The sequence below is a fragment of the Hemicordylus capensis genome, chromosome 2, assembly GCF_027244095.1.
Source record: "Hemicordylus capensis ecotype Gifberg chromosome 2, rHemCap1.1.pri, whole genome shotgun sequence".
Classification (NCBI taxonomy): Eukaryota; Metazoa; Chordata; class Lepidosauria; order Squamata; family Cordylidae; genus Hemicordylus; species Hemicordylus capensis.
In genome coordinates this window covers 26,837,295-26,863,373 of record NC_069658.1, presented here as the reverse complement: position 1 = coordinate 26,863,373, position 26,079 = coordinate 26,837,295, and the positions used below count along the sequence as shown (strand labels likewise).

General features: G+C 44.8%; 1 protein-coding gene across 1 annotated transcript in view; it reads left to right on the top strand.

The window, feature by feature from the left end:
• The first annotated feature begins 413 nt into the window (after positions 1-413).
• Positions 414-26,079, top strand: part of GDNF (glial cell derived neurotrophic factor) — a 103,124-nt gene continuing 77,458 nt past the window's right edge. The window contains exons 1-2 of the mRNA XM_053289718.1: positions 414-541; positions 1,931-2,042. The gene's annotated coding sequence lies outside the window, so the exon portion shown is untranslated. The remainder of the gene's footprint in view (positions 542-1,930; positions 2,043-26,079) is intronic.

The following is a 26,079-nucleotide window of genomic DNA, read 5'->3' as shown; positions in this document are numbered from 1 at the left end:
TCCGTTCCAGCTCAGAATGCCAAAATCCCCTGATTGTTCCATTGGAATACCCGGTCAAGCCGATTGTTCCAATGGAACAATCCCATTCCAATTCAGAACATTCCGAGCACCATTTTGGGCTACAAAATGGCACTCTTCTGGCCTTTGTGCACGTGTGGCAGCCATTTGCACTGTGGTACTGACCACGTGTGCAGAGGCAAGAAGAGCACCATTTTGGAGTCCAAAATGGCGCTTGGAACATTCCGAGCTGGAATAGGGTCGTTCCATTCCGAACTCATGACTGGCCCTCCATTTGAAGGGAGCTTTGTTCTGAGCTCAGAACACTCGGAACGGCTGGTTCACAGTAGGAATGTTCCGACCACAAACATTCTGCACATCCCTAGTAAGGAGGCAGTAGCAGTGGTTCACAGGTGGGGTGACACCTGGTGATGGGGCAGGGTGCCCTCCCTTACTGCTATGTGGTGCAGTTGCTGCCTGAGGCACTCACCTCACCTTGTCTCATTGGGGAGTCGCCCCTGAAAAAACCCTTCATGGAAAACAGGTAGGTGAGACCCATCATTGACTGGACAAAGTCATTTAGCATATATACTTTAAGTTCAAGATAGATTTTTTAATTAATGTGCTTGCAAAAGGGAAGTAAAAACTGTTTGACTTCTGCAGAATTTCAACTTCAAACATTATTCATTTTATTGAATAATTACCACCCATATCTGGTAAATTTGAATCATACTAAATCTGAATCTGAGAAAAATCTTCTGATTCTCTTGGGCAGGGTGTTGTTTTTGAATTATTGAACTGATTGAGTGTTAAAAATCTGTTCAGAACAATTGCAATTAAAATATGATTCAGAATTTTTTCTTTAAAAACACCAAAAAAAATCAAACCTTTCACCCAGCATAATCCAGCATAAGAAGTAGGGCAATCACCTAATTTCAGTGGCAGGGTTGTGTATGCAAAATTTGGTATCTGTAGGTAATCAGGAAGTATGACTTTATTTTGCACAAACTCTTCAAAATATATAATAGATTTATCCTACAGAAATCTAATGCATCAGGCCAAGCTCACCCCACAGAAATGCATTTTCCCTCTTTTGCACCCTCCTCGTGTATTTTTTTTCCTCATGCCATCACTGGATGCAATTTCTTTCCTCTACTGTTAAAGTTCTCCAAGCATCTTGTACCATATTCTTTTTTTAAATCTTTTTTTATCCTGTGGTAAACAGGAGGAGGTGGCTGAAGTTTCATTCAGATCAGGACCTATAACTCCATTAAAACCCTTTGTAATTAAGAGTTCTCTTTTTCAGTAGGGCAGGAAGCACCTTTAAGGGTAAATTAATCAGTGCTTACCTCTGCTCTTGCTGCACCTGAATACTGCTCAGAGCAGAAGCACACCACCCAATACCCCCTGCAGCAGGGGATCACCTCCACCACTCACCTGGCCTCTGGCGTGGGATCAGCTGTTTTTGTAAATCCATCTAACACCTCCAATAAATTAGAAAAGAATGCTATTGTTCCAGAGTAAGGATCGTAAATATATACCATAGATACTTACTTTCCTTCTATCTTAACTTTTATATACACATAATAGACATTAGGATCAGCCAAGGATTCACTATAATAACATTTATTTCAATTTTTAATATCACCACTTCCTTAGGTTTTTGTATATGTCGAAGTCATGTATTCGTTCCACACCTATTATTCCTGTTAAAGATCTTGCTTCCTTGATTCTTCTGGAGGAAGTAAACCCATTGCAGTAATTTCTCCTCCCAATCCTCCTCCTCTTACATTAGTTATTCAACCCTTATACATACATGTAAGCATTGTTACTGCAAAATGTAATTGAAATATGAGAAAATTGCTACTTTTGTTCTAGTCTTGAGAACAATACTATTCACCCTGACTGAATATCTTACTCTATCATGTAATAGCTTCCTCTACAAAATGTGTGACCCACCTAAACTGAATCCAAAAAGAACATTAAGCTTAAAAGGGTTTCACATCTACTTTACCAGCCACCCACCCACCCTGCACCACTTGCAGGTAAGTAGGCAGACATTTTAACATCTTTCTCTTACTCAGGATTTCTAGATTTACATCCACAACGTTCTGGTAAACCTCCTAACTTAATATTATATTTTCTTTTTTGAAAACCCAGCTCGACTGTCTTAGCTTTCTATTTTTTATCCAGTTCTGATTTCACATCACTTTCTTGCATGGAGCTAATTATTTTGCTCTGTTTCTGTACTTTCAACGTGCCACTCATTGTTTTGTCATTATTTATTTTATGTTGTACTTCTTCCACTGAGGCAGAGGGACTCTCCAAAGCCTCATCCCTCTGTTTTAACTGGAGTCCGGCCAATCATTATTTTCTGTGTTGCTTTTTATCTGCTTATTTTGCTTTTGTCTTTAGTTGTTTGATTGATTACTCTAATGTACCAGTTTGGCAGGAAAGTATCAGATTTGAATCAGAAGAGGGTTGTGTTCAAGAATTTCTTAAGTGCTTGCAATGGATCCAGTCATTGTTTTGCTAACTGCAGACTCTGGGACTGTGATGAAATTGTAAGCGGATGAAATTATCTTCCACCAGTTTAGCAGAGCATGTCAGTGAAGAGATCCCAAGAAGCTACCATTTCCAGGAAATCATTGTTATTATTTCTCAGATTTCTATCCCTGCCTTTTGACCAGCAGTCCTCAAGGTGGCTTATAAAAAAAATCACAAATTTAATTATGATATTTTTAAAAGTCACATTTTTAAAAGCTATCTAAAAAATCAGCAACAGCCTAGTTTGGACCCTAAGTACTGGATCTGTTCATGGAATGAGGCTTTTCCAGTTCCTCCCCACTGAAGTCTCCGACACCCCCTGAAAAGTCAAAAGGTCCAGGATGCCCTCAGGAATGGCAAGGCATGGCCATTCCAGAGGGGAGGTGCCATGGTTGGAAAGGTCCTATTTCTGGTAGTTGTCACCCTAATTTGCTAAGGATGAAAACTAGAGCAGTGCCTTGCTTGAAATCTTAACATATGGGGAGGTTTGAATGAGAGAAGGTGCTGAGATACTCCCATCTTATGCCATTTAGGAGGAATAAAGAGCCCAGCCCCTTGAATATAGCTCAAAAATAGTTCACGTAGCATGTGAACAGTAGCATGTGAACAGTTTTCAAAATCACTGAAAGTTGGTAAATGACCAGCATTAGCCATGGTCTTGAATTTTCTACCAGTTGCAGTTTCCCAATTGGTTTTGAGGACACATCACAGTACAGTAATCTAATCCAGACAGGCGTGTATGTCCGTGGCAAGGTTCTTGTTTTTCAAGAACGGATGCAGTTGTCGTACTGCGTGAAGCTACTAAAAGGTGCTCCAGACCACAGCTTCAACCTGGGCCTCCAGGAACAAAGCTGGGTACAAAGAATATTTCTATCCCATCTTTGTTCCTGGATGGAAATCAAGGTAGCGGGTACAGAGTTCCCACGAGGTATCCTATCCAGGCCAATGTGAGGTAGACCATTGACTCAAATCTAGACCAGCTTATTATAAATAAATAAGATGGTTCCCTATCCCAAAATGGCTCACGGTCTAAAAGGAAACATAAGGTAGACACCAGCCAACAACAACCACTGGAGGGGTGTTGGGTAGGGAGGGACAGTTACTCTCACCCTTCTAAATATAAGAAAATCACTACTTTGAAAGGTGTCTCTTTGCTCAGTTAGCAGGGAAAGGGGACAGAAGTCCAAGTTTTGTGACCACCTCACAAGAAGGCAGTTTGGGGTCTGCTAATATGCTGCTTGCTTTGGGGGAACTGATGCTAGCACTTTCCCGGTGCTCCCTGCTTTTTGCTCTCTAACCTTGCATGCTTGTAAATAAACAGGTAATATGGAACCACCATTAGTGTCTGGCCCTCTCTCCTGAAAAGGAAACTGACCCCATAGAAGACTGCCCTTGGGAGCTTGTTCCTCTCAGGGAAATGGCCAAGTACAGGATAGTATTATTCTTCCATTTCAAGCCTAGTCTTCAAACTGTTGCTTCTCCGGTCCAGACAGACAAAATGCCTTCCCGTTTATAGAGAGCCGCATGTCTGTTATCGGGATGGCACATGCTTCCCTAATTTCTTTCATAGGCATTCAAGACTAATCCCAGGAGCAGATAGGTCACTTTCAAAATGCAAACAGCAACCCAGAAATCCCTTTGCTGAGACTGTCATAAAATTGGTGCCTCGAGGCTCCGACACACCCCACATAAACTGGAATCAAGAATCACCGCCTGGGGCAGTCTGACAGGAGTCCAGCAGCCTTACAGATATTAAATGGAGATATCCGTGGCATGGGGCAGGAGCTTAAGTTAATTCTCTTGCGTGTCACAACACACACTTTTCTCTTTGGGGGGTTTCCATTAGGAAGCCAAAATCAAGTTCCCTCTTATTGCTCCATGCCAGAACAGTAGCTATAGGAGTATCATTGCTGGCCTTGTGCTCAAGCAGTGGAATGACCTGATCTTTCTGGTAAATCTCCTGGCATCCAATTGCATTCTTTAAATGCACAGCAAAATATTAAACAAAAACACTTTGACCTGAGGAGATAACATTTCCAATTCCATACATCTCTTTCAGGATAATGGCACCTCTCTCTCTGCTTCATGTATGAAAGGCATGTTATGACTGTTCCTCCAATCCTTCTGATGCCTCAGACTGGTTCTTTCTTCTTCACCCACCCCACAAGGAGATTCCCTCCTCATTTTCCTAAGCTCCCCCCAAGTGCTACATTTTCACTTCCCCCCAAGCGCTTTTTGTCTTCTTCCCCTAGAGGCTATTCACATGAGCGGGCAAAACCAGGCTAAGGGAGCTCGGCCTGGTTTTGCATGCTCGTGTGAACCATCAGGATCGTGCCTGATCCCGGTGGCTACACGGTGGCAAACCCACATAAGTAACCTCCAGGTTAAATGAGGTCAAGGGATCGTGCGCTCCCTTACCTTCGTTTTTCGGATTGTGCAGCAGCTGTGGCTGGCACACTAGGGGGGATCCCAGTAATGTTCTGCACACTCACACTGTGCATTATTGGGGCTCGGGGGGCGGGCAGGGCAAGGCTATCCAGCTAAGGCATGGGGCCTGGCCAGCTGCTCGCAAATAGGTGTCACAAATATGTGATGTAACATGCTTGCAACGCTTGTGAGTCGCACTGCGCAGGCATGAATGTTGTGAGTGGCCGGCCAGGCCCAGCCTGGGACCAGTGGCTTAGCCACCACCACGTGGTGTAGGTCCGGGGGGGGTGGGCGGGCGGGCTCCAAAGCCCTGTAAGTCCGGGCTACAAAAAAGCCCAAGTGCGCCACTGATTGCTTTCCCAAGTTTTAGGTGGGTTTTTAAAAAAATGAAATGCAACCATGGTTTGCTTGGAATAACAGAAGTGGAGCCCAGAACAGAGAATATGGTTATATTTATCCTCACAACAATCCCTTATGGTAGGTTAGGCTGAGAGATAAGTGACTGGCCCAAAATCACTTAGGGAGTTTCATGGCTGAAAGCAGATTAGAATTTAGGTCTCTCCTATCCTAGTCCACCATTCTCAACACTACACCATGCTGTCTCTCGTGTCACTTTCTTGATCGAAAGCACACCATTGACACCAAGCTGTTGTTTGCCACACAGAGAAAAGTTATAAGGACTCATGGATCAATGGAATCCCCAGAAATTAGAAAGGACAGAATGGAGTGATAAGACTATTTCCTGAGGCAGTTTATGCAAACAAAAAACCTCTTCCCATCAACATTCACAATTACAAAATCCTTTTGAAGAGAACTGTCTTATTCTTCCCATCCCATTCTCTTATCTTCTAGAACAGATTGATTCAGGAAATGTTTGTAGTTTACCATGTGAAGAAAGCAAACAATTACAAATTAACATAACATCTCTTCTGGGAGCAAAAGGAATTACATCAAAGAATGGGAGGTGAGCTGGTCTTGTGGTAGCAAGAGTGACTTGTCCCCTTTGCTAAGCAGGGTCTGCCCTGGTTTGCATTTGAATGGGAGACTTCATGTGAGCACTGATGGGGCCACTCTGGGAAGAGCATCCCTCCCTAGCACCTCCAAGATATGGCTTAGAGAGACTCCTGCCTGCAACCTTGGAGAAACCCTGCTAGTCTGTGTAGACAGTAATGCGCTAGATGGACCAAGGGTCTGATTCGGTATAAGGCAGCTTCCTAGGTTCCTAGTGGATTTGCACAGATTTAAGTGTTGCACAACCCCAGGGGCGTGGCAAGGTTGGAGTGAGTCCAGAGACAAGATTTTAAAATGCTCCCCCCCCCTCACTGAAGCTCAGCTCATGAAGTAAAGAAATCTTAAATGAGGCTGAATAGTGATAACAAAAATCATAGTAAAATTTTATGTATGTATATATATAAAACACCTATGTGCCACAATAGAACATCATCCTAAATTATTTTTAGAAAGGTTTTGTAAATTGTGGAGGATGCAAGTCATGTAATGGTACTAGAGAAAGACATGCTGTTCTGGTAGCTCCAGGTCTTAATACTCACATCAATTTCGGAGGATGAATACAACTGAAGGAAGCCCAGGAGGGTGTGCGGCTGGGGGAGTCGGTCATGTGACTTGCCTCTGCCCCCCCCAAGGCAGTGGCCCCCAGACAACTGTCTCCTCTTGCCCTATTATAGTTACGCCCCTGCACAACCCGCATATTGTCTAGACTAGGGATCAGCAACTGGGAGCCAAATAGGAATACAATCCGATTCTCCCGTTTCCAACTCAGATGACAGAGAGATGTGTGGAAGGCGTGGTAGCCATGGCAATGGAAGTTGTTGGCCAACTGCTTGGAGGATTGCGGGAGGAAGAGGTCCCTGCATCCCTTCTTCAGAGCTGCCCTCCCCAAAAAACAAGTTGTTTGAAACAGAACTAATGGATCCTACTTTCTGCTTCTTTTAACACAGTAACTCATACCGAGCAGTATTCCCTGCTACGTGCTGTCAATTTGGTTTGTATCCAACTGTCAGCACCAGAGCTACAAAGAGATGTTGCGTATATCTTGAGTAGCAGCCAACTTGAAACAACATGGCAGACTGGCAAAAAATACCACTGACTGAGTATCCTTCTCCCACGTGCTGTGAATTTGGTTTGTAAACTCACTGTAAACTCAAAATGTATCAGAGGGACCACATTTCTGCTGACAGACTTTTGTGTGGCCTGTGAAATAATATTGTTGGCATTGTTTGGTGGATTTCATAATTATTAGGAGACAACCTTGCAAAGCAGGCCAGTATTGTTTCCATCTTAATTATGTGAGCACCCAGGTTGAGGGTCAAACCTGATGTGATGACAGCAAAGCTATGTGTTTCAACACAGATCAGCTAGCATGTTAAAAAAAGGGAGAGTGGGTTTTTGCTTTTTTTACAACAAAAGGGCAAATGAGTGAGGAGAGCAGAACCCTTTAATTTCAGAAGCAGAATAAATTATTATTAATTGAGCATATAGCACATTTAGCCAACAAAGTTATTTCTTTTACCAACATGCAAGGTAGCTTTTACAGATAGGAAACTAAGCCTCAAAAGCCCTATTCATACGTTATGTTCAACACTCGTACAAGTGTATGCCGGTACAGTTATTCACACATTATGTTGAATGTGGGTACAGTGCACTTCCTATCTGTATCATGCTTTTGAGGGGTCTGTACCCAGTTTCACATATAAAATGAACAGAACAAAAACAGTTACAAGTGTACAGATATCCATACACTTGTACAACATAATGTCTGAACAGGGCTATTGACTCCAGGGGCCAGTTCAGATGAACATTAGCGCACAGCCCCTTTTACATGTGATACAGCTGCAGCCTCATCAGGAACATGCCCTCTCCTATGTCACTCAAGGACATGCCAATGCATTCTCATCAGTCTTTTACTCGCATGTAAGAAGTGATCATCTGAATCACCCCTCTACACACACACACTGAAAACCCCTGTTTAATCAGAGTTTTGCAGCACATGCCAAGGGGCAATCTGGATTATCCCCCATCAAACACAATTAAAGGATGTGTTGAGAACACATCAGCATGTCCTTTAATGACATTGCAGCGGGTGCACATTCCTTCCCACCATAATCATATGTTGTGGGGTGTTTGGAGTCACATTCTTCTGAACTGGTCCCATGTCTTTGTAAAATTTCATTCATAAAAACTGCATAGCCCACCATCACCACAACTTAGGCATAAGGCCCACCCACCCCCACTAAAACATGCCACTCTCTTGCTTGAATCATCTTTAATCCACTTGGCCCAGTGGTTTCCTGAGTGGTGGGAGAGCAGTATGGAAGGTAGACCAGGGAGCTTGACTCCCCAGACCTTTCACTCTTCCATGGGCCCTGGGCAGCTCCAGTTTTGCACATCAGGAGGGAGAGGCTATCTTCTTCAAATCCACCCACTGTGGAAGGAACCCACTGAACTTGAGTCTAGGGCCACATTGGTTCTCATAGATCTCTATGTCTAGTTTGACAGCTGCCTGGTTCAAGCAAATGGTAGACAAGTTACATGCATGCAAGCAAAGAATGAAAAATAGCCCATGTTAAATGTCCAATACAGCCTTTAGTATGGAATAAATTGCCCCATCCTTTTTTTAGGCAATCACACTTCCCCATTCTGCCTCTCCACCAATATGGCAATTCACTGGGAACCAAATGTATCCTAATCGTAGTTTATCCCAACTATAAATTGTATTCTTCTGCCAGTAGTTTCTGGCTCTCTGTCAAAATTCCTAATTGTGTGCATTGTGGTTTCTGATCCTGGCTCCAACTCCATCACATATGTAGGCTCTTGCATCTTCTCCTGACATGACCCTGATCCTGCAAAAAAGTTCACTTCACTGTACCACATGTTTACAGCTTCAACAATCTTGAATATTCATTTCTATTGATTACACTAGTCACTTTTTAATGCACTTCTTTAGCAATTTTATGTCCTGACTTTCCACCATTTAGATCTTCAAAGGGAACTTACAACCTATTGGCATCAGGTTTTTAGTTTCAGCAGGGCTGGGCTTCTACATGTAAATTTTCCATCCTGGAACAAACAAACAGGTTCCTTCCCTTCATTTTATGTCTACATGGAAAGGCTACACTACATGATCGGTGGCACTGCGAATTTTCACAGGAACAGACTTGATGGAATTGTCCTCTTCTTTTCCCTATTTTGGTAACAGTTCTGGCTGTTACTGAATTCTGGCTATTACTGACTAGAGCCCTATTAACACATTATGTTCAGCACTTATGCATTCTGTATACAGTGTACATACATACAGATCTGTATACAGGTCCAGTTATTCAAATGGGACAGTAGTACATTTCACAGAACACAGGGACAGCAGTACATTTCATTCATACCTGTATCCTGCATTTGAGGGGTCTGTACCCAGATTCACTTTTAAAATGAATACAGGTGCATGCATTTTGTGCATTCACACAAAAACATATAAAAGTGCCTAGACATCTGAATACAGGCACAACGTAAGTCTGATTCAGGCATTATGCTATATGATGTACACCCATACATTTGTTTGTGTGAATGACTGTACCTGTGTCCATTTTAAAAGTGAACCTGGATACAGGCCCTTCAAATGCATGGTACAGATAGGAAGTGTACTTCTGTACCTACATTCAACATACAGGTAACATGTGAATGACTGTACCTGTGTACAGATCTGTATCTTGTACACTGTACACTCATTGTATGAGTGTTGAACATAAAATGTGAATGGATCTATGTCATAATGAACACAGGGCTATGTTCAGCCTTGGCATTGGGGCAAAGAGCAAACACTACCTGGAAACATTCACCCCACAGATCAAGTTCAAGAGTGGAGCAAACAATGTCTACATCCGGAGGACAGAGTTGATCCAGCCACATAGTTCTTCCTATAGGCATCTGCTTTAGAGGCTACGGTACAGTACAGGTACAGTACAGTATGAAGATGCTCTTTCCAGCAATATTTTAATAACAATACCCCTCTTCAAGGGTGTGTTCAAGGAAGTTTACAGTCATAAGAAGAAGCAAGTTCATTCAGAAGTGGCCCTCCCATTTCAAGCTGTAGATTTTGAATGCCGTGAAGGGCAACAAAGTGGGGGACACACAGATGTCCAAATCATAGGATACAATCCACTGGCAACTTATCATGAATTAATCCAATTAAAATGACAAGGACTTGCACGAGAGCACCACTACACCCTCCAACTGTCCCTATTCATCAGCAGCCGTTCCTGTTTTCTGGTCTCTGACACTAATGAAGCAGTGACAGGGCTTCTTCTTTTCTTTTGCACCTTTTGAGGAGAAATTGGGAATCCATTTTAAAAGTTCAGTTAGTGCGCCAGATTTCAAGAACCCTCTGCTTGTCCTCTTGTGGTTGAATTGCTAAGTTGGGCAATGGGGAGGTGCATCTTGACTATCGTGTGCATGCATACACCCACACAGCTTCCCTTCCACCCATCCCTCCCCACAACTGCCTTTCCAAGGTCTGTTTCCATCAAATCAGAGCATTGCGGCATTACACAAGATTCAAAAGCCGATTCTGGACCAGTTTAGGAGCTGTCCAGCAGAAGCTGGGTTTGCAGGGCTCCAAAAGAAAGCTGTTGTCCCGCACCCTCCAGAGCTGTTGTACCAGCATCGAACAGGAAGAGATGAAGAGGCATTATAGTGCAGCTGGCCCAGTGGCACTCTTACCCCTGGACTTTGGGGCCAAAGTCCAGGGCCTCCACATCCTGCCCCCCCCCCCATCCTCTTTAGTCTGTCCTGGGTGGTGTGGCAGCTGCTGTCCCGTACTGCGCCAGGTGGCAAAGTATGGTTATGACCTGTGCTGGGTGTTTTATAGACAGAGGGGGGAATGGGAAAAGAAATATGTGGGATGGGAATATGTTAAGTTGCGTGTTGAAGCGTTTCTCTGCGACTGCATATTTGCATAAATATACCGGTTTTATATTCTTGCATTCTTTTGCAGTTGCTGTTTGTGCCCTCAAGAACCCACGTGTTAAAAATACCGTGTTTGACATGGTGTGTGGGCGATAATGCTTAACTTGGGGGAGGGGGGCTCCAGCAAGGTGCAGGGGGTGTGCTTCCAAAGGCCTTTAGGTCCAGGCTCCAAAATTACGTAAGTGCACCTCTAGCTCCACCTCTTTGTGAATCTCAGCCAGGCCAAGATGCAACACATACACTTGTGCATGGTCCCCCCTTCTGAGTCAGACTGAGGAAAGGAAGGCCTTGGGAAGGCCAAAGGGGCATTGTGTTGCTGGTTCTGGGATTGTGCACAGGCCTGCCCTTGCCTCTACTCTAGAGGTGATAAGACAAGAGTTCAGAGGAAGAATCCCAACAGGGGGTGCGCTGGGTCCCTCAGTACTGCAGCCTCCCCAGATAGGCCTTTTGGTGTTGTACACTCTCCAAGGTCACAGCCTAAGGCGGAGGCCACAATAGCATCCTGTTTCCCCCTCTCTGAAAGAGGTCTCATCAGGTTCAGGTGTGGACTCTGGCTGTGCTCCCTGTGAGGGCAAGTGACCAAGTGACCATTCCCCCTCTTCTCTGGGCCTCAGTCATGGAGGAAGCATTTAGTGACAGGAAAGTTCTAGCACCACCTCCACCCCCGTATCCCAGTTACCAGCTTTGAACCAGTTTTTAGCTCCAGATTCTCCACCTCTGCCAGACTCATCCTGGGGCTTCTTCGCATGCTGTCACTCCCTCTACCACAGGAACACCATCATCAGCCATTCCCTAAATAGCTGGCTACCATCTTCACTGGACTTGTGAGCACTGTTCCCTCTAACAGGGATTCCCAGATGTCATTGACTACGACTCCCAGCATCCCAAGCTGCAGTGGCTTTTGGCTGGGGATTATGGGAGTTGTAGTCAACAACATGTGGAAATTCCTGTGAGAGAGAACACTGCTTGTGAGGGGGTAGGTCCCTACCCGGCCTGCAAGGTCCCATCCTCTCATGAGATCTCCTCCTCGATCACTTCCCAGCTTATCCCAGGTGCTGGTTGCCTCCCCAGCCCTGCCTCTCTGTCCTTGGGGGCACTGCCACGCCTGGCTGGCTACAAACAGCAATGCTGCCGATGCTACTGTCTCCTGGGTCTCCACCAAGCAGCTTGGGGACACCTGTCAGTGAGTGGTAGGGCCATGGACACTCCACATCAGCACCTGGAGCCAGGTGGATCCTGCCTTGGATGGGTTGCAAGGGGGTTGCTCCACCACTACTCACAAAGGCTAGGGACATAGAAATGATCATCAGTGAGTACAGGAGAACCTAATTACTCACAGGGCCTACTGCCACGAGGAACGGAACCATGAGTAACAATGCATTAGGGCTATGGAGAAAGGGGAATTAGGTTCCAGGCTGGGGGAGGGGTTAAGTGCCGAAATGGCCTCAAAATGGCCCAGAACGTACTGTGGCATGCTCTGCAGGTTCCCAATGTGCCCAGGAATGCCCTCCAAAGGGCAGAATGCCCCCCAAAACCACAAAAAAAAATCATGGAGGAAAGTCCATGTCTTTCTTTTAATGAGCCACAAAATGGCTCCTCTTGTCTCTTTGTGGGCTCCGAGAGACAATATGGCAGCCAGAAGTTACCTATGTGGTCACTTCTGGCTCTCTAGGAACCATGGATATGTGGGTTTAACCGCTTCATATCCACGGATACTGAGAAAGTGTGTCTATAGGACGCCCCGCAGATACACGGAACTGCGAATAGTGATTCCGCAAATGAGGAGCTTCTCCGGAAATCAGCAGCTGTCCAGCTCTGCTAACCCCTTCTATATTCTTCTATATTCTTACTTTAAAAAAAAAAAAAAGTTATATCAAGATACCAATCTGCCAAGCCCAGCATATTCTAGCAACTATTTCTCCTACCCCACACACCCCGGATACAAATTTTCCCTTCCTCTATTTGAGCTAGAAGGGTGCAGATGGCTCAGCCATGTAAGAAAAACAATGTTGTATGAATCCAACCAGCATAAAGTTCATTTGAATTTTTTTAAAAACTCCCTTCCTCCCAGGCAAAGTGAAATAAAACACTATGTAAATAGTTTGAGCATTACTATGTACTTATCCAAAATATGGGTCAGCATTCAATGTATTTTTAGATCTTGCACTCACTCAGTATACATTGGTACATACAGTACAGCATAATCATACCCTGCTGCTAAATCTTTTCTTAATTTAAAGAGCAATATCAAACTTAGGGTTACGTTTGTAAAAATACAGTTGCAAAATACACGCACATGGGGTAGGTTATGAAGGGCAGCTGTGCGCATGACATTGAGCTTTTTTCCTTCCAGACGTGCAGTGAGATGGTGGAAAGGCCCCCACTCATGAGCATTAAAGAAAAGGAAAGATTGTACCGTCAAGTCAGTGTCTACTCCTGTATTCTACCAAGAAAACCACATGGCTGTGTTGTTGCCAGGAGTCATGTGCATTAGGAAAAGAAAAAAGGCCATTTATACATGCATGCATCTTTACAATCAACATGAAAAGCATGTATCGGAGCCCTTTTTAAAAAACCAGGTTCACATGTTCTCTGAACATCCTATACAAGAGGAGCAGCTGCTCACTGAACACGTGTCCACCCAATGGTCTGAAAAAGCCTGAACTTGCTGAACAAACTGTATGTACACTTTTAACACTAAGGCTGTGCAAAGCTTTAGCGGCCAATTTTGTCCCAAAGTGATAGGTACTTACCAGCATGGAAGGGAGACAGGTTAGCTGTACTTTTATTTTTCCTCCATGCATGGAGAGGAAGCAATGTCTTCCATGAGTTCACTTTTAAAATGAAACCTGGAAGAGATTTCCACCGCAGTCCTGGAAAAGGTGCACGATTTTCTGGGGAATGTAACGGCGCAATTTCTGTAGCCTCAGAAAAGTCTTCAATTCCCATCAGGCTGAGTTTTCCCAGGACTGCAGGAGGAAGATCTTCTAGGTTTCATGTTAAAAGTGAAGCTGCTCCCTCACCACACTACAGGAAAAATAAACATCAGCAGTACAGGCAAGAGCACTTTGTACACCTGCCTGTAGGGATGTCCACGGAACCAGTGACTGCCAGTTCAAATGTAGGGGGGGGATAGCTTTAAGGACCGGGGAGGGTGCTCTTACCCCCCTCCCCCGTGCTGCATTTTCCCCACCAGTGCTGTGGTTTAAAACAGTCCCGCAGGGTGGCAAAGATGTGCGCACATGCACCAGACAGTTCCTGGTACTTACGATCCGCCGCGCACCAGGGTGGCCAGGAGGTACACTGCCACCCCGCGGGATTGTTTTAAACCACAGTGCTAGTGGGGGAAACATGGCAAGGGGAGGTAAGAGCACCCTCCCCAGTCCTTAATGCTATCCCCCCCCCCCATCTTCGAACCGCCAGACTTTCAAACCAGTTCAGAGGTCTGTAAAAGGGCCTCCAAACCTGTTCGTGCACATGCCTTCCTGCCTGTATTGCGTGCTGTCACAATTTATTGCAGCTGAGCTTGATGGGAGTTGTAGTCCAACAGCTGGAGATCCCCAGGTTGGCCAACCCAGTACAGAGAGAAGTGGAGACGGGGTTGCTCATGCTGCCAGCAACTGTAGAGACCATCAGTAGCCTGAGAATCTGTTGCTTTATTTTCTCTTTTGTATCCTGTTGCTATTTTAGTATTTTAAAATTACAAAATGCCCTGAGGGCATTTGCAGGAAAAGAGTATATAAATGAAGCAAATCAATCAACTAATACGGACCACTTTGCCGGGTTGTAATAAGGGCAACTGAGTTTGTTTGTTTTAAAAAAAAACCTTTTGATCATTCAAGGCTACCTTGCAATCCAGTGTCTGTTCTGCCTCACAGTCACTCTCACCAGGATCTCTGGGTTAAATAAGACATGACCTTAAATGTGTTATCACAGGAAGCTGCCTTATACCAAGACAGCCCATTGGTCCATTTAGCACAGTATTGTCTACAGCAGGGCTGCTCAGCTTTGGCCCTCCTGCAGATGTTGGCCTACAATTCCCATAATCCCTGGCTATTGGCCACTGTGTCTGGGGATTATGGTTGTTGTAGTTCAAACAGCTGGGGGCCTAAGCTGAGCAGGCCTGGTCTACACTGACTGGCAGCAGATCTCTCACATTTCAGGAAGGAGTCATTCCCAGCCCTACCTGGAGATGCTGCCAGGGATTGAACCTGGGACCTTCTGCATGCAAAACAGATGTTCTCCCACTGAACTATGGCCCCATCCCCTAAGGCAGGGATTCTCAACATGTGGATCCCCAGATGTTCTTGGACTTCAACTCCCATAATCCCTACCCCCAGTGGCCTTTGGTTGGGAATTATGGGAGTTGAAGTCCAATTACATCTGGGGACCCACACGTTGAGAATCCCTGCCCTAAGGGGAATATCTTACAGCAGACAGTGCAAAAGCAGGGAGGAATGTCCTGGCGCATTGGCAAGGCCTCCACGCAGCTAGGAGTGTTCACTCACAGTTCAACAGGGGGTGCCAGCAAGGATAAACTGCTGAGGCTGGGGCAAGTACATGGCAGACGGGCGCCTGTGCGACTGGCGCACACATGCCCGGTACTTCTGGCCACTTCCGGCTGAAGAAGGCAACACAGGAACATAGGAAGGAACATAGGAAGCTGTCATATACTGAGTCAGACCATTGGTCTCTCTAGCTCAGTATTGTCTTCACAGACTGGCAGTGGCTTCTCCAAGGTTGCAGGCAGGAATCTCTCTCAGCCCTATTGAAATGTTCCCCTCCTCGTAATCAGGCTAGTAAACCTATTTGTCATTTATGCAATGCTCCTGCATAGGAATAGAGAGGGAAGACGTGACCAAGAGGTTCACGCAGATGAGACAGTAAATCTCTTCTGGAAAAGTTTGTATGGTTATGTGCAAAAAGACAAGAGTGTCTCTTCTAAACAGCAATGGGACAAATTGTGGAAATGGACGTTGGACATAACCCCCCCGATTACCTGATGTGCCTTGTAATCCCCCACCCCCGAGTTACAGTACTACCTGCATATACCTCATAACCTTGTGGGTTTCCAAATCCTTGTGTGTAAATCTTTGTAGATATATCATGTACAAACAACCACTTTGTATATAATTGTGCTTTGGCAACGTACTGTATGCTTTGGTAGTTTGTTGGTTCAATTAAAAAAATCTTGTCCTATAAAAACAATCTTGTCCTATCTTGGAGATGCCAGGGAGGGAACTTGGAACCTTCTGCTCTTCCCAGAGTGGCTCCATCCCCTGAGGGGAATATCTTGCAGTGCTCACACTTCTAGTCTCCCTTTCAACCAGGGTGCAGCAGGGAGGTACGCTGCCACTCCAAAGGCTTTTAATAGTAACGAGCACAGGCGGTGGGGGGGAGCAGCAGAAGGGGTAAGTGCACCCTCCCCCACCTTCAAACCACCCAGCCACAGTTCTGTGCACATCCCTAGTCCCTGCTACTGGCTGGGTCCAGGAGCAAGGGAGAGCTTGAGACATGATCAACAAGAGCTGTTGTTCAAACAGTGAGCAAGCTAGACTGAAAGATTTATAAATCTGAGGCTTGGAGAACAGAGCCTAACTAGTCATTTGTCACAGCTGAGGCTGCCTGCCGGCTGGCTTCCCCTCCTCCCAAGGAGACCCTTTTCCTAGTTCATGAGTAGCCCTTGACCAAGGTCCTTTCAGGCAGGTAAACATGCACTCTACCTGCATTCTCGAGTGGCTTTGTGGGCTTTCTTCTGGCACTTTCCATTCTGATGGAAAGGCTTCTCCTGATCAGAGTTCACAGGAGGCTTTGAGGGGAACCCGCACACCCACAATGGTCCAGCTATGAGGGTCTCACTCTCAGAGGGCTCCAGGATGCTCTCTAATGTAGCGTCCTCTCACTCCAAGACCTCGGGAGGGTTCCTGCTTCCTCTCTCAGTGGTCTCCGTGCTAGCTGGGGATTCAGTGGGCATGTCAGGGACCCCTGGTTCATTAGTCCTAGCCCCCTCCTGATCCTGTTCAGGCTTAATGCTGAGGCGTCCATCAAGATCTGGTTCCATGGCTACATTCTGAATGAACTCATCCAAGTCTGACTCCAGTGGTCCAAGACAAGCCCTGACAAGGAAGTCCCATCCCGGGGCTATCACTCACCTCCTTGTGCAGGGCGTACACGCTTACGATGTCATTTGTATGAACAAGGACATCTTGTAAGTGTTCACCAGATCCAGGATCAATCCAGGTTGCTGCTCATGGAACCTTATGGCCTGTCACCTTTCAAACAAACAATATCATAAGTGTGTGCACTCGGCAGAAGGAGGTGAGTGGCAGGATTTCCTCTCCGCTTTTGCAGTTGTAAGCGTGAATGCTGCTTGCAGTTATTACATCTGAAGAGGGCTCCACCCCTTATCGCTTGCCCATCTTTATGATACGTTCTTCAAAAAACAACTGCAAAGGGCCCTCTTCATTTGGACCATGCCAAGTGTTGTTATTAACTTTGCAGAAGTTTCACTTCCTCCCTTTATTCGCTTTACTCTTTTGAGATTGTACTTAACCTTAGCATCGATTCCATTAGAGTCGCTGTATTTTTTAACTTACTCTTTCAAACTTCTATTGTTTTCATGTCCTTCATTTTCCTTTGACTTCTCTCTCTCTCTCCTCTCTTTTTCTGTCTAGTATAATTACAGCTAGAAGACTACTCCATCACATAATGGGAAGTTGTATAATTATCCAGCATATTCACTTAGTGAAAATGATAGTTTGAGACTAAGAAATGGATTCTGAGTGACATTAACCTGAAGTAAACACCACCCATTTCCAGGGAACTGCTCTAGCTTTATGCCGGTGTAACGGGAATAAAAATCAAATAACCCAGAATTTCTTTTTCCTTCCCTCTACATTTCACCTCCCACACAGCTTTGGCTGCCAATCATTTTACTGTCTCTGAAATACTGAAAAGAAGGTTTTTAAACATAAGCTTGAATTCCATGTATGTTGCCAGTCATGAAACCACAGCCAACTACCACAGGAAGCTTCTGTTTATTAATGAAACGTCAAACCTCCGGCCCAAATTCTATTCAAGAAGTCAAAACCTTTGCTCCACAACCTTTATTACCATCTCAGTTGAAAAGGGAAAGTTTTATAATTTCACCCAATGCTTTATAATCACTGAAATACTGCTCACAGGATCTGGGCTCATAATCACATTGAGGTGGTTCTGACTACCCTGTTTTGGTCTAAAGGCAGCCTGACATTAAGGAAACCGCAAAATCTCACTCGGAATTCTGCTGGCTGGTTTACCCAACTTGACACCACATTATCATAATAAGTGATTCACAGTTTTCACAAAACATCACATGAACCCAACAACCTTAGACCCACAGAGTGTCACATGAACCCAACAACCCACATGAGCCCACTGGTTTGAGATCAGAACTGCTGAAGCAAAGACAGACCTCTGCATTGGTCCTGAAAAATCAGTCATCACAGTATTTCACAATTTCAGTCTTTTAAAAGAAAGCCCCATACAATGCTAGAGGCTCCATAAAATGCCTCCTTGGAACAGATACAATGTGGACAAATGTGTTGGTACAGTATCCCATATTACAGCAGCTATCTGGGTTTCCAGTCCATTTCTGTGACCAATTCAAAGTGCGTGTTTTGAACTTTACAGCTGTATAGGGCTTAGGACCAGAGGTGCACCTAAGTAATTTTGGAGACTGGACCTAAAGGGCTTTGGACCACACACACACACACCCCACTCCCGAACCGCTGGGTTAAGCTTCATCCCCCTACACACACACTGGACACACTGTGGCACACAGAATATTTTTAACATGTGGGTTCTTGAGGGCACAAATTCCCATCCCACATATTTCTTTCCCCACTTCCCCCTCTATCTCTAAAGCAGAGGTTACACCCAGACACCTGACGCAGCAACCACACTATTCAGGACAGACTAAAGGGGGTTGTGGGGGGGGGACTCCAGGGTGTGTGTGGAGGCCCTCAACTTCAGCCTGGACGTCCAGGGGTGAGATGCCTCTGCTTAGGACCAGCATACCTAAAGAACTACTGCTACTATTCATACACTGCTTTTCAACAAAAGAGCTCAAAGTGTCCAAAGCACTGGGGATTGAAGATGTGGGATTCTTAGGTATGGCATAAACCTGGGTTGTTTCCTTTGCATGATTTAGAACTCTGGGCATTTAGGATTCCAAATCATGTGGAAGAAGTGTGCCCAGGATTCGCATTGCCCCCCTCAGACAGGCACTGAACCCAGGGAAGTGCTGGGGTGTGGCTATAGCACATTTACAGGTGAAACTCGGAAAATTAGAATATCATGCAAAAGTCCATTAATTTCAGTAATGCAAATTAAAAGGTGAAACTGATATATGAGACAGACGCATTACAAGCAAAGCGAGATAAGTCAAGCCTTAATTTGTTATAATTGTGATGATCATGGCGTACAGCTCATGAAAACCCCAAATCCACAATCCCAGAAAATTAGAATATTACATGGAACCAAGAAGACAAGGATTGTAGAATAGAACAATATCGGACCTCTGAAAAGTATACAGTGTACTGTGCTTGATTGGCCAGCAAACTCGCCTGACCTGACCCCATAGAGAATCTATGGGGCATTGCCGAGAGAAGGATGAGAGACATGAGAACAAACAATGCAGAAGAGCTGAAGGCCGCTAATGAAGCATCCTGGTCTTCCATAACACCTCATCAGTGCCACAGGCTGATAGCATCCATGCCACGCCGCATTGAGGCAGTAATTGCTGCAAAAGGGGCCCAAACCAAGTCCTGAATACATATGCATGCTTATACTTTTCAGAGCTCCGATATTGTTCTATTCTACAATCCTTGTCTTCTTGGTTCCATGTAATATTCTAATTTTCTGGGATTGTGGATTTGGGGTTTTCATGAGCTGTACGCCATGATCATCACAATTATAACAAATTAAGGCTTGACTTATCTCGCTTTGCATGTAATGCGTCTGCCTCATATATCAGTTTCACCTTTTAATTTGCCTTACTGAAATTAATGGACTTTCGCACGATATTCTAATTTTCCGAGTTTCACCTGTAACTGGCACATATCCATTCCCTCTCTACCCAGGTACACTATACTTGGTTTATGAACTCCAGAGTTTCAGACAGGGGCTTACACTTTTGCTGGATTGTGCCGTATTGCTTTTCACTGTTTCCAGTTTGTTACAAATAAAGATTATTCACACAAGCTGCCCTACCTGGGTAGTACTAATCCCAGCGCTCTGCACCAGGGTAGCCCGAGTTTTGTATCCAGGCTAATACTGAGGTAAAAGGGCAGGTTTGTGCCCTTCTGTCCCACTGCCTGGTCGTATGAATGCTCAGGCTACCTGCAGTCCAAGTGTTCAGAGAGCTGGGTGGCAAGAGTGCACGGCAATGGAGAACCAACCGCCCCCCCCCCCAATGTACCACACGCCACGCACAGTGCATTGTGGGATTTCTAGAGGCCGGGCTTCATTTCCCCACCTTCCAAATAGCTACAATGCATGCTGTAGCGTGGCTTGTGTGGGCGTGCGAGTTGTGTGGCTGAAAAAAAGCTGTGATCATCTGGGGGGGGGAAGGTAGGACCGATCCTGCCTTTCCCCCCACCCTCCCCAGCCCCACAGACAGCGGTCGTGTGAAAAACCTTATAGACTGCCAAGTAAATGATCAGCTCCTACAATCTGCAGATCTTTATTTCATCTGTCCTCCATGTGCTTTTTACAATCAGTGTTTTGCATTGTGAGCAATTCATCTTGCCTGCCCTTATTATGGGAAAGAAGCAAAAAGCTGTCGTGAATGACAATGTGATGGGCTCCTGCTGTAGATGGGTTTGTCTGCAGCCAGATCAATCAGTGCATTGGTATCAAGTTTAATTTTTCAGGGGTTTTTTTTTTCGCCTTGGGGGCACAGAAATGACATTTGGTTACATGGGGTATTGTACTTCAGCATATGCCAAAGTTTAAACCACAGGCAGAAGGGGCCAATAGATTACAAAGGAAACTGCTTACAGTCATTTGAAGTGCCTTATTATCTGGGTAGGCCCATGTTGATTAAAAATTAAGCACAGGCTTCACTCCATAATGAGGCCAATTGAGGACACAATGGGAGCCTTATGCCTTCTGGTTCACTGTGGGGGTCTTCTACGCGCCAAAGAAAACATCCCAGCTGCTTCCCTTCTGCAGCGCCACTAGTATCCAGATCAGTTCCAAGTTCACCAAGTGTGCATCTATGGCCTTCTTTAGATGTTATGGGGAAAAGATGCTGCATACACTACAAGCATCCCCAAACACTGCAAACGTCCCACCCTGGAGCATCACTCACCTTCCCTGCTGTGCTGCTCACCGTTACAGCAGCATCTGTCTAAAGAGGCGAATGCCATAAGCAAGAGTTCAGGCGTTTCCGGGACTGGCAGGCTGGGCTGCCCTAACCTGCCGATAGCACCATCATGGTTTGCCTTTTCAGGCTGACACAGCACTTTGGGATACTTGCATGTAGGTTCCAAGTTCCAAATTGCAGGAGGTTCCAAGTTCCCTCCCTGGCTTCTCTAAGATAGGGCTGAGAGAGATTCCTGCCTGCAACCTTGGAGAAGCCGCTGCCAGTCTGTGAAGACAATACTGAGCTAGATAGACCAATGGTCTGACTCAGTATATGGCAGCTTCCTATGTTCCATGTTGGTAACCTCCAGTCTTGACTACTGCAATACACTCAATGTGGGGCTGCCTTTGTATGCCATTTGGAAACTTTAGTTAGTTCAAAATGCAGCCGCCAGACTGGTCTCTCGGGTAGCCTGGAGAGGCCATATTATGTCTGTCTTTAAATGGTTGCACTGGCTGCTGATAAAGTGCTGTTTATTATCTTTAAAGCCCTGAATGGCTTAGGTCCATGTTACCTTAGAGAGCGCCTTCTTCTGTATTATCCCCACTGCACACTGAGGTCATCTTACTACCGGCATATCTAGTTGCAACTCGGAGCCAGGCCTTCTCTGTAGCTGCTCCAGGGCTGTGGAATGCACTCCCGGCAGAAATTCGTTGTTTGGGCTCATGCTTGGCCTTCAAGAGAGCCCTAAAAACTTATTTGTTTGGTCTGGCCTTCCAAGGTTTTTAAATTGTTCTTAAATGTTTTAAATTGTTTGAAATTTTATTTTATATTGTTTTAAATCGATTGTTTTAAATAGTTGGGGGGGGGTTGTTGTATACCTCCCAGAGCCTTCGGAGAGGTTGGTATAGAAATGTAATAAATAAATAAATAAATAAATAAATAAATAAATAAATATAGTGTCTATCTGAAGAAGGCTTACCATATTTACTTGAATCCAAGACTAGCCCCCCCCCACCCCACACACAAGTTCTTTGATGTTAGAAATTGGCGGGGGAGGTCATATTAAATTCAGAGCCCTGTCCCTTTTGAGCAAGAACAGTATAACCTGTGTTTTACATTTTTAGGGCGGTCATCTTAAATTCAGAGTCACCTTCTGCTCAGGTAAGTATGGTATATGGCAGCTTCCCACAGTCCTAGGTCAACACTTTAGTGGTAAGCCGTGGGGCTAGTTCGCAAGCATATGTGCATAGTTTGATATCTCTGCACTTGATTATTGGAAAAGAAAGGTTGTGCCGTCGAGTTGGTGTCAACTCCTGGCAACCACAGAGCCATGTGGTTTTCTTGGTAGAATGCAGGAGTGGTTTAGCATTGCCTTCTCCTGTGCAGTATGAGATGATGCCTTTCAGCACCTTCCTTTATTGCTCCTGCCCAATATACGAGTTTCCCATACTCTAGGAAACACAGCAGCGGGGATTCGAACCAAAAGCCTCCTTCTCTCTAGGCAGGCTGCTTCCCTGCTGTGCCATTGAGTGGCTCCGCACTTGATTATTAGGTATGCTTAACAATTAGAACAGAGGCGTATCTAGGGAAAATAGCGCCTAGGGCAAGCACTGAAATTGTGCCCCCAGACCAAACATCTGACACCCATCTTTCAGATAACTTTAACATAATATCAGCTGAAAAATACAAGTCAAGCTCCTTAATCTTTTAATATTTTCAAAAACTATTTAGCAGTGGACGTAGCCTGACCAAAAAATACTGAAAAACTACAAATATCAGTATGCTGATATACTCATGAAATACCCAAATACTATGTGGAGATGTACTTGGAAAACTAAACAGAAGTGCCTGTCTAATTCCAGATACAATACTATGCATTGTAGCATCACTATTACATAAGTTTTAAAAATAAATGGAGAATCTGGCTTTTCCCAGATACTCTGAAAATAATTAAAGGATATGCAGAGTAAACTGTGTCACTGCTTGAAATATATTCTAGTATTTCAGAACGACAGTTAACATGAGAGAAAGAGAGCAAGAAACTCCCAGTGGGCCTTAATACTAAGGATTTCACACTGATTCAAAGTCAGACTCACCATTAATAGCAATATTATTAAGACATCACATTTAACTCACTTATGACAAGAAGCAAAGTAAGAGCAAATGAATACAATCCTAGCTCATAAGCTTCAGCTCAGTATTCACAAGCCCTGATTCTCTGTACATAGTGCCAATTTATTTTAAAAAATCTTTTACCTGTAGCCCCTTCAGGGGGCTTCCTAAAGGCCATGGGGGGTGTCTGCAAAGGTTTCCCCTCCCCTGCTGGCCTCTAGGGCCTTGCAGGGACCATTTGAGCATGTGCGGTGGCAATTTTTTAAAATAATTTTTAAAAAAAAAAATGGCTGCTGAAAACAAAATGGCCACCACGCATGCTCAAATGGCCTCTGTGAGGCCTGGCATGGGCCTCACAGAGATCATTTGAGCATGCACAGTGGCCATTTTGTTTCTGGCATCCATTTTTTTAATTTAAAAAAATGGCGCCCCCCTTCAAGTTGCGCCCAGGGCATGTGCCCTGCCTGCCCTACCCTAGATACGCCCCTGAATTAGAAGATATGAAGCAGCCTTACATTGAGTTAGATCTTTGGTCTATCTAGCTCAGTTTTGTCTACATTGACTGGCAGTGACTCCCCAGGGTCTAGTCGGAGTCATTTCTCAGGCCTGACTGGAGAGATCAGGCATGGAACCTAAGACATTCTGCATTTAAGGGAGGTGCTCCATCACTGAGATATGGCCTCTCCCCAAAGTGGGAGCCGGCCGCTGAAGGTGTGAACTGATTTCATGGGAAAGCATCCTGTTTGAGGCAATGTGGAAGTTCAGTCTGTCATATTCTACGAATACAAATATAATGAATCTTTATATACCGCTTTTCAACCAAAGTCCCCAAAGTGGTTTTCATTCATAGATAGATAGATAGATAGATAGATAGATAGATAGATAGATAGATAGACAGACAGATAGATAGACAGAAATAAAGATGGCTCCCTGTCCCCAAAGGGCTTACAATCTAAAAAAAGAAACACAAAACAGACCCCAGCAACAGCCACTGGAGGAATGCTGTGCTGGGGATTGATAGGGCCAGTTGCTCTCCCCCTGCTCAATAAAGAGAATCATCCCTTTTACTGTAAAAGATTCCTCTTTGCTCAGTCAGCCAGGGAATATTCTAGCTGGGATGACCAGGACAATTCATAAATTGAGACATTAAATAATGACCATGCATGTGTGAAGAGGCCTGGTGAGGATGGTGTGCTGAAGATGGTGGATGAGTCTGCCTTGCATGAAGGCTGCCTCACATGACAACTGGGTGCGATTTGGTCACTTCCTGCTCTGTGACAATGGATTGCTATCAAAGCATTAGTCGCATTCGTCTGATGTGAATGTGACGAGGCAAACCCAATCAGCATGAGGGAACTTGTTTCCATGACCTGAAAGCTGAGACATCTTGAGGGGATTCTCACGATCGGGCAAAAACGGGCTAAGGGAGCCTAGCCCGCTTTTGCCCGATTGTCTGCTGCCACACTCTCCCCGCAGACCCCTTCCCGGCGCGTCTCACTGATTGTGAGACTTGCCTCCTTGTCTAGTTGGCCCCGCCCCATTAAACATTCAGACACAAAACGAAAACTATACTGTTTCAGGGTGCCCTTGAATTTCTGAGCATTGTTTATGCTTTTAATGTTCATTCTTTTAGCCACTTCAGGGATCCCATAACAGGGCAGAAATATATTAAAGAAATCAGAAACATGATAAGTTTAGCAAAACACACCTAGAGAGTCCTCTCTTTTTGCTGTATCCTTCCTCCCACAATATATGCACAAAGCTGGAACATTCCTTGACACTTGCTTTCATCCTTGTTTCTCATGCTTTACGACACAGATGCATCAAAAACTGTCACGAGTGATCACCAAGCTAAGGATAGATTATCATCAGAGATTCCCACTAACCAATTTCCATATTATGGTTAAGTCTCACAACAGCTTACTTATAACCAGCAAAATGTAGGGTTTGAAAATTCAAGGCAGGGAGTGTTGCTTTCCCCCCGCTGCTTTCCCCCCGCCCCACATTGTTCAAAACTATGTCCTTTGTTTACTGTGTGCTAAACTTTGTATATGTTTTCCTTTTGGGCCTACATTAAGGTCAGTTTGAGGTTAAGTGGCCGGTGCATAAGGAAATACAAATAGCTCAGCCTTATGAACAGAAGCATGTAGTCTTGCAATCATGCCGTTTTTCTCTTCCTCTAACAATTCTGTGATTGCAGAAGAACAGCTCCATTTAGAGGGGGAAATGCCAGTTCAACACAAACATCAGAATTCAGTACAACCGAGCGTCACAATCTGTTGCCCTTATCCATGGTCAGGCCACTGCATGTCAAATGAAAATCTACATTCATTGCCAAGTTGGGAGATAGGAATGACTCCAAGGGGCAGCAAGGCATAGTGGGCACACACACACCCCAAATATATAAATATATAAATATATAAATATATATATCCCTTTTTGCTCCCCTATCCATCAGACTGGAACTTTACAACAAAATGTCAGACAATGCAACCACAGTATATTATGGTCCTATAGCTTGAATAACTTGTTTCAAATGTTGAAATATGTCTCATTCACTCACTTCTCTACCCCAGAATAAGGAGCAGAGCAGTCAAGTAAGTAGGAGATTCCCCCAGCCTTCCAGGAGCCAGGCCAACCCCTTAGCTTCCTTCCTGGCCAGGAACAGA